Source organism: Belonocnema kinseyi, chromosome 3 (assembly GCF_010883055.1).
Source record: "Belonocnema kinseyi isolate 2016_QV_RU_SX_M_011 chromosome 3, B_treatae_v1, whole genome shotgun sequence".
NCBI lineage: Eukaryota > Metazoa > Arthropoda > Insecta > Hymenoptera > Cynipidae > Belonocnema > Belonocnema kinseyi.
The window spans coordinates 121,165,260-121,175,140 of record NC_046659.1 but is presented as its reverse complement, the minus strand read 5'-3'; the positions used below and the strand labels follow the sequence as shown (position 1 = coordinate 121,175,140).

Sequence of the window (9,881 nt, the reverse complement as noted above, 5' to 3'; positions counted from 1 at the left end):
TGGTTGAGCATTAATTTTTTAAACTACAAATTAAACTATTTAAGTTTTGGTTGAAAGTGTCTTTTTTAGTTTAAAATTTTTCTTTTTCTGGTAGAAGTAAATTTTCTTGGTTGTTAATTCATCTTTTTGGTTGGAAAGTCAATTATTCTGGTTAAAAATTCATCATTTTTTTTTGAAAATTTATCTTTTTGGTTTTAAATTCAACAATTTCAGCGGAAGATTCATTTTAGTTAAAAATACATTACTTTTTTTTCAAATCGAACTATTTTTTTAAAAATAATTTTTTTGTTTTAAACATTAATTTTTTAAACAAAAAATGTAAATTTACCAGTTAAAAATTCATCTCATTGGCTAAAAATGAATTTTTTTAACTAAAAATTTAACATAATTTTTTCTTTTAACCACTTTTGTTGTAGAAAATTCGTTAAATATTCGTCATATTATTTGAAAATTCATCAGTTTATTTGAAAATGTAACTATTTTGTTGAAATTTTTTATTATTTTTTAAAAATTATTTTATTTTTTTAACTGAAAATGTAATTAATCCAATTGAATAGTCAGTTAAATATTCGATCATTGTAGTTAAAAAATCCAACTCTGGTTAAAACTGAATTTTTTAAACTAAAAATTAAACTATTTCGTTTTTGGTTGAAAAAGTGTCTTTTTTAGCTGAAAATTCAACTTTTTGATTTAAAACTCAATTATTCTTGTTTAAGATCCATCATTTTACTCGAAAATTAATCCTTTTGGTTGAAAATTCAATTATTATATTTAAGGATTCATCATTTTACTCGAAAATTCATCCATTTGGTTTCAAATTCAATTTTTCAGTTGAATATTTGTCATATTATTTGAAAATTCATCAGTTCATTTGAAAATGTAACTATTTTTTTGAATATTAGTTTTTTTTGGTTGAAAATTGTTATTTTTTAAACAGAAAATGTAATTTACCCAATTGAATAGTCATTTAATTATTCCGTCATTGTAGTTAAAAGTATATTGAACATCAATTTTTTTAAACGAAAAATTAAACTATTTAATTTTTGTTAGAAAAAGTGTCTTTTTTAGTTTAAAATTCGTTTTTTTTTTCTGATATAAGTTAACCTTTTTGATTGATAGTTCATCTTTATGGTTTAAAACTTTAAAATTTAAGTATTCCAGCGGAAGAATCATCATTTTAGTTGAAACTTCATCACTTTGCAAATGTAACTATTTTTTTAAATTAGGTTTTTGTTTGAAAAATAATTTTTTAAACTGTAAATGTAACTATACCAGTTAAAAATTTTTATCGATTTAGTTAACAATTCATCTCATTGGCTGACAATTAATTTTTTCAAACTAAAAATGTAACCTCATTTTTTCTTTTAACAAATTTTGTTGTTGAAAATTCGTCTTTTTGGTAGAAATTAATCCTTTTGTTTGAAAATATATTGATCTAATTGAATAGTCTGTTGAATATTCCATCATTGTAGTTAAAAATTCATCTCTGGTTAAACATTAATTTTTTGTTGAAAAAGTGTCTTTTTTAGTTTAAAATTCGTTTTTTTCTGGCCGAAGTAAATCTTCTTAGTTGTTAATTCATCTTTTTGATTGGAAAGTCTATTATTTTTTTTTAAATAATTGTTTTGTTTTAAATATTAATTTTTTTAAACTGCAAATCTAACTATGCCAGTTCAAAATTCATCTCTTTGACTGAACATTAATTTTTTATCTAAACATTTAACTTAAAATTTTCTTTTAACAAATTTTGTTGTAGAAAATTTGTCCTTTTGGTAGAAATTAATCCTTTGGTTTAAAAATTCAATTCCAGCGGAAGAATAGTCATTTTAGTTGAAAATTCATCAATCACTGCAAATGTTCCTATTTTTTAAAATTAGTTTTGTTTTGTTGAAAAATAATTTTTTAAACAGCGAATGTAATTACACCAGTTAAAAATGTCATCCATTTAGTTAAGAATTCATCTCATGGGTTGAAAATTTATTTTTTAAACGAAAAATTTAACCTAATTTTTTCTATCAACAAATTTTGTTGTAGAAAATTCGTCTGTTTGGTAGAAATTAATCCTTTTGGTTGAAAATTTAATTTTTCAGATGAATATTCGACATATTATTTAAAACATTATCAGTTTATTTAAAGATGTCACTATTTTCTTTAATATTAGTTTTTTTTGGTTGAAAATAATTATTTTTAAGGAGAAAATGTAGTTTATTCAATTGAATAGCTAGTTAAATATTCCATCATTCTTGTTAAAAATATATTGAACATGAATTTTTGGTAACTAAAAATTAAACTATTTAATTTTTGATTGAAAAAGTTTCTTTTTAGTTTAATATTCGTTTTTATCTGATAGAAGTTAATCTTCTTGATTGACAGTTCATCTTTATGCAAATATCTATTTGAAAATGTAACTATTTTTTTATTTAGTTTTTTTTTGGTTGAAAATTATTTTTTTAATCTGCAAATGTAACTATTCCAGTTAAATATTTAATTATTTTAGTTGAAAATTTATCTCTGGCTGGAAATTAATTTTTACTAACTGAAAATTTAACCTAAACTTTTCTTTACAAATTTTCTTGGAGAAAATTCGTCTGTTTGTAGAAATTATTACTTTTGGTTGAAAACTAAATTATTATAATTAAGGATTCCTCATTTTACTTAAAAATTCATCTTTTTGGTTTTAAATTCAATTTTCCAATTGAATATCCGTCATATTATTTGAAAATTCATCAGTTTATTTGAAAATGTAACTATTTTCTTGAAAATTTTAGTTTTTTTTGTTTGTTAAAAATTGTTTTTTTTTTAAACTGAAAATATAATTTATCTAATTGAATACTCAGTTGAATCTACCGTCATTGTAGTTAAAAATTCATCTCTGGTTGAACATTAATTTTTTTAACTACAAAATTAAACGATTTAATTTTTGCTTGAAAAAGTATATTTTTTAACTGAAAATTTAATTTTTTGGTTTAAAATTCAACTATTTTAATTGAAACTTTCATCGTTTTAGTTGAAAATTCATCTCTGGTGGAACATTAATTTTTTTAACTAAAAATTTAAGTATTTAATTTTTGGTTGAAAAATTATATTTTTTACTCAAAAATTCGTCTTTTTCTGGTAGAAGTTAATCTTTTTGGTTGAAAATTCATCTTTTTAGTTTGAAATTCAAGTATTCCAACGGAAGAATCATCACTTGAATTGAAAATTCATACAATTATTGCTTTAACTAAAATTTTACTTTAATTTTTCTTTAATAAATTTTGCTGTCGAAAATTCGTCTTTTCGGTAGAATTTAATCTTTTTGTTTGAAAATTCATTTTTCTGGTTGAAAATTCATCATATTTAAAAATGTAACTATTTTCTTGAATATTAAGAAAATTTTTTTATAACTAAAAATTTAATTTATCCAATTAATTTTTCCATCATATAATTTTATTTTTATTCGTCTCTTCGGTTGAACATTAATTGTTTTTAACTAAAGATTTAACTTTTTTTTTGGTTGAAAAAGTATATTTTTTACTTTAAAATTCGTCTTTTTCTGGTAGAAGTTAATCTTCGTGGTTTAAAATTCATCTTTTTGGCTTAAAATTCAAGTATTCCAGCCAAAGAATCATCGTTTTAGTTGAAAATTCATCACTTTTTGCAAATGTAACATTTTGTTTTTAAATTAGTTTTTTTTTGTTTGGAAATTAATTTTTAAACTGCGAATGTAACTATTTCTGTTAAACATTTCATTACTTTAGTTAAAAAATTCATCACTTCGGTTCTTATAAATTTAAAGTAATTTAAAATTATTTGAAATTAATTGTTTTAACTAAAATTTAACTGGAATTTTTCTTTAATAAATTTTGTTGTTGAAAATTCGTCTTTTTGGAAGAAATTAATCTTTTTGGTTAAAAACTCATCTTTTTGGTTAAAAATTTAAATATTCTGCTGAAAGTTTCATCATTTTACTTAAAAAATCAACTTTTTGGCTTAAAATTCAACTATTCCAGGTGAAGATTCATCGAATAATTTGAAAATTCATCAGTTTATTTGAAAATGTAACTATTTTCTTGAATATTGGTTTTGTTTTGATGGAATTTTTTTTTTAACTTAAAATGTAATTTATTTAATTAAATAGTCCATCATTTTATTTTAAGTTTATTCATCACTTCGGTTGGACGTTGATCTTTTTAACTCAAAATTTAACTATTTAATTTCTGGTAGAAAAGTCACTTTTTTAGCTGAAAATTCGTCTTTTTTGGTAGAATTTAATCTTCTTGGTTGAAAATTCATTTTTTAAACTTCAAATGTAACTATGCAAGTTAAAAATTTCATCACTATAGTTACATATTCACCTCTTTAGCTGAACAATAATGGTTTTAACTAAAAATTAAACATACATTTTTCTTTTAACAAAATTGGTCAAAATTAATCTTTTTTTTTTTAAATTAAATTATTATAGTTAAAGAATAATTACCAAATTATTTGCAAATTCATCGGTTTTTTAAATAATGTAACTATTTTCTTGAAGATTAGATTTTTTTTCAAATTATTATTTTCTTAAAACTGAAAATGTAGTTTATCCAATTAAATAGTTCCTAATTTTATTTTATTCATATCTTTAGTTGAATTTTAATTTTTTAACTGAAAATTTAACTGTTCAATTTCCTATTGAAAATTTATCTTTTATAGAAAAAAATTCAACTATTTTTTTGAAAATTATTTGTTTTATAGTTGAAAATGTAAGTATCCTAGTAAAATATTCATCACAATGATTCTTCATTTGGAAAAGTACCTTTATATTACTTTATTGAAGTATTTGGTATTATTTTTTTAAAAATTAATTTATTAACTGAAAATTTAACTATTTTTTGTTGTTGAAAATTAATCGTTTTTAGTTCAAAAATCAAGTATCTGGTTGAACATTCGTTCTTTTTAGTAAAAAAAAATAATCTTCTGGGTTGAAAATTTAACAGTTTGCTTAGAATTTTTTTCTCTCTTTTGAGTGAAAAATCTTTCTTTATTGAAAATTAAGAATCAATATTTTTTGGAATGCAAATTTAATCAATTAGTTGAAAGATAAACTCTTTTATTAAAAATTATTTTTCTTTGTAGAAGATTCTATATTTTAATTTTAATTTATCCTAGGTTAAAGAATAATCTATTTTTGTTTGAAAAATTTTTTTTCTCTTAAAATTTAACTATTCCAGTTGGAACTTCAACTATTTTGTTGACATTTTTTAAAAATTAATTTATACTGGACTAAAAATGTAACTATTCCAGTTTAATATTCCATTATTTTCAAAAAAATTAAACTCTTTGGTTGAACATTGAATTTTTTTAACTAAACATTTCACTATTCAATTTTTTGTTTAAAGAATTATATTTTTTAGTTGAAAATATGTTTTTTTTTTGGCGGAAATTAATCTTCGTGGTTGAAAATTCATCTTTATAACAAGATAAGTCCAACCAAAATTCGGATAAATCTAAAGTTTAGGTTTTTTATATATACTTTTTACATTTTTCAATAATTCGGCAGCATTTTTTTTAAATTATGTAACAGATGATATTTCAGCTAAGAAAATATTTTTATTTTAATAAACATTTGAATTTTTAATCAAAAAGATGAGATTTCAACACGGAAAATTAATTTTCGTTTATACCTTTTTCGTTTCTACATTTTTTAACTAAATATTTGACTTCTTAAGTTAAAGCAGATCTTTCTTTAACCGAAAAGAGTAGTTAATTTTTAGCAAAAAAGATTAATGTTCAACAGGGAACATTAACTTTCTACCGAAAAAGATGTATTCTCAACAAAATGAATAAATTTTGCACTAAATAATTGAATTTTATACCCGGGAAAAATGAATTTTTGTTTAAATACTTAAATTTTTAAGAAAATTGTTGAACTTTAAGCCAAAAAATCTGTTACTCAAGAAAGAAAAAAGATTTCAACGAATTTTCTACAAAATAGTTTAATCTTACACCATATAGTTGAATTTTCTTCAAGATTGTTTAATTTTCTAGCCAAACAGACAAATTTTCCACAAAACAGTTTAATTTTTAATAAAATACTTGAATCCTCACCTAAAAAAGATTTATTTCTGAACAAATAGTTATATTTTTAAGAAACAAATTAATTTTCGACCAAAAAGACTAATTTTGCTTGAAATGCAACAATTTTCAATTAAATAATTAAATTATCTACAAAAAGGTTGCATTGTTAACTAAAAAAGGTGCAATTTCTGTAGAAAGAGATTAATTTTTTAACAAAAAAGGTGAATTTTTAAAAGCATAGTTGAATTTTTAACCCAAAAAGTTTATTAGGTTCAAGAATTTTATTTGAAAATTAATTTATTTTTCAATGTTTTGCTCTTTTCTGCTAAAGGATGCTTAGAATGAACGTCATGAATTAAAATAAATCTTTGTGTTTAGCTGCACATATAAATATTTTTATTCATAATATTTTAAATAATTTAATATTTTATCATATAACGATAATAATTAATGATATTTTTTTATATAATTATATTCATAATATTTTATTTTATATGAATATTCGAAACTTTCCTCTTCCCAATTTTCGAAAAAGGGAATTGCCATATTTCTGAATTTAAGGAAAAGGAAAAGGAAATAAATCAGGAAATTTCTGTATAAAAAATCATTTTCCAAATTCAAATCTTCTAAATTGGCTGGAGAAAATGAATAGTTAACCGGGAATTTAAAATCATCAATCGGGTAGACTCCCTGGTTTTGTTTAGTCTAAATTTAAATTCAAGCAATCGTTTTACATATTCAGAATTATAATTTATTCACAAAATTCCCTGTTCCAAATAAAAAATCTTTAAAAAAGTTTAGAAATATTAAAAAATAATTCGAGAAAGGAGATTACCATATTTCTAAATTATAATAGAAAATATGGTAAATAAATGTAATTTTGACTTGAAACAGGCAGTTTTTGGGAAATAAATGTAGGAATTTTTGTTTTAAAAAAATCCTTTTCCAAATTCAGAATTATAAATCATTCAAGAAATTCTCTGTATCAAACCTGATCTAAAAAATATTTAGAAATCTTTAAAAATCGTTTGAAATGATTCAAATCTTCTAAATTGGCTGAGAAAAGTGAACAATCAATCGGGAATTTAAAATCATTAATCTGGTAGACTCCCTGGTTTTGGTTTCTCTAAATTAAAAATTAAAAAATCCTTTTCCACATTCACAATTCTAATTCATTTACAAAATTCTCTGTTAAAAATCAGAAATCTTTCAAAATCATTTGAATTCATTCAAATCTTCTTAATTGGCTGGGAGTTTAAAATCATCAATCGAGTAGACTCCATTGTTTTGGTATCTTTTAATTTAAATATAAAAAATGCTTTTGCAGGTTCAGATTTATAATTCATTCCCAACATTTTCTGTTCCCAGTCAAAAATCTTAAAAAATGTTTAGAAATCTTTAAAAATGGTTTGAAATCATTCAAATTTTCTCAATTTGCCGGGAAAAATGAACAATTAACTGGGAATTTGAAATGATCAATCGGGTAGGGTCCCTGGTTTTGGTTTCTCTAAATTTAAATTTAAAAATTCCTTTTTCCAATTCAGAATTATAATTCATTCTCAAAATTCTACTTTTCAAATCAGATCTTTAAAAATGTTTAAAAGTCATTAAAAATCGTTTGAAATTATTCAAATATTCTAAATTGGCCGGGAATTTAAAATTATAAATCGGATAGACTCACTGGTTTTGGTTTCTCTAAATTTAAATTTTAAAAATCCTTTTGCAGGTTCAGAATTATAATTTATTCACAAAATGACCTGTTCCAAATAAAAAATCTTTAAAAATGCTTAGAAATCTTTAAAAATAATTCGAAAAAACAGATTACCATATTTCTGAATTATAATCGAAAATTTGGTAAATAAATATAATTCTGACTTGAAACAGGCATTTTTAGAGAATAAATCAGGGAATTTTCATTAAAAAAATCCTTTTCCAAATTCAGAATTATAATTCATTCAAGAAATTTTTTGTTTCAAACAGATCTTTAAAAATGTTTAGAAATATTTAAAAAATATTTGAAATGATTTAAAGTTTCCAATTGGCCGGGAAAAGTGATCAATTAATCGGGAATTTGAAATCCTTAATCTGGTAGACTCCCTGATTTTGGTTTCTCTAAATTAAAAAAATCATTTTGCAGGTTCAGAATTATAATTTATTCACAGAATTCCCTGTTCCAAATCAAAAATCTTTAAAAATGCTTACAAATCTTGAAAAATAATTCGAGAAAGGAGATTACCATATTTTTGAATTATATTGGAAAATATTGTACATAAATATAATTCTGACTTGAAACAGGCAATTTTAGGAAATAAATCTGGGAATTTCGGTTAAAAAAAAACCTTTTCCCAATTCAGAATTATAATTCATTGACAAAATTCTCTATTCCATTTCAAATCTTTAAAAATGTTTAGAAGTCTTTAAAAGTCTTCACAAATCGTTTCTTCAGAAATCTTTAAAAATAATTCGAAAAAACAGATTACCATATTTCTGAATAATCGAAAATTTTGTAAATAAATATAATTCATACTTGGAACAGGCAATTTTAGAAAATAAATCAGGAAATTTCCATTTTAAACAATCCTTTTCTAAATTCAGAATTATAATTCATTCAAAAAATTTTCTGTTCTGAATAAGAAATCTTTAAAAATGTCTAAAATTCTTTGAAAATTGTTTGAAATCACTGAAATCTTCTAAATTGGCCGGAAATTTAAAATGATCAATCGGGTAGACTCCCGGATTTTCGTTTCTTTAAATTAAACTTTTTAAAATCCTTTTCCACATTCAGAATTCTTATTCATTTATAAAATTCTCTCTTAAAAATAAACAATATTTAAAAATTTTTAGAAATCTTTAAAAATTGTTTGATATCACTGAAATCGTCTAAATTGGCTGGGAATTTCAAATCATCCGTCGGGTAGACTCCCTGATTTTTGTTTCTCTAAATTAAAAATGAAAAAATCCTTTTCCACATTCAGAATTCTTATTCATTCACAAAAATCTGTGTTAAAAACAGAACTTGGAACAGGCAATTTTAGGAAATAAATTTGGGAATTTCGGTTTAAAAAAAAATTTTTCCAAATTCAGAATTATAATTCATTCAAAAAATTCTCTGTTTCAAATTAAAAATCTTGAAAAATGTTTAGAAATCTTTAAAAATTGTTTGAAATCATTCAAATCTTTTAAATTTTCCGGGAAAAATGAACAATTAACTGGGAATTAAAAATGATCAATGGCTAGACTTCCTGGTTTTGGTTTTTCTAAATATAATTTAAAAAATCCTTTTCCCAATTCAGAATTATAATTCATTTACAAAATTCCCTGTTGCAAATAAAAACTCTTTAAAAATCGTTTAAAATTATCCAAATCTTCTAAATTAATCGGAGAAAAATAAAATAATTATAAAATTCTCTGTTAAAAATCAGAAATCTTTAAAAACCACTTGAAAAAGGAGATTACCATATTTCTGAATTACAATCGAAAATATTGTAAATAAATACAATTCTGACTTGTAACAGCCAATTTTAGGAAATGAATCTGGGAATTTTTGTTAAAAAAATTCTTTTCCAAATTCAGAATTATAATTCATTCAAAAAATTCTCTGTTCCAAATAAAAAATCTTTAAAAATATTTAGAAATTTTTTTAAATCGTTTGAAATCATTTAAATTTTCTAAATTGGCTGGGAATTTAAAATCATCAATCGGGTAGACTCCTGGTTTTTAATTTCTCTAAATTGAAATTTAAAAAATCATTTTCCCAATCCAAAATTATAATTCATTCAAAAAATTCTCGGTTAAAAATAAAAATTTTTTTAAAATGTTTAGAAATCTTTAAAAATCATTTG

At 21.9% G+C, this 9,881-nt stretch overlaps 1 protein-coding gene across 1 annotated transcript in view; it reads left to right on the top strand.

The window, feature by feature from the left end:
- The window catches only part of LOC117170008 (chitobiosyldiphosphodolichol beta-mannosyltransferase-like), a 62,883-nt gene that overhangs the window by 15,935 nt on the left and 37,067 nt on the right, over window positions 1–9,881 (top strand). The window lies entirely within an intron of this gene.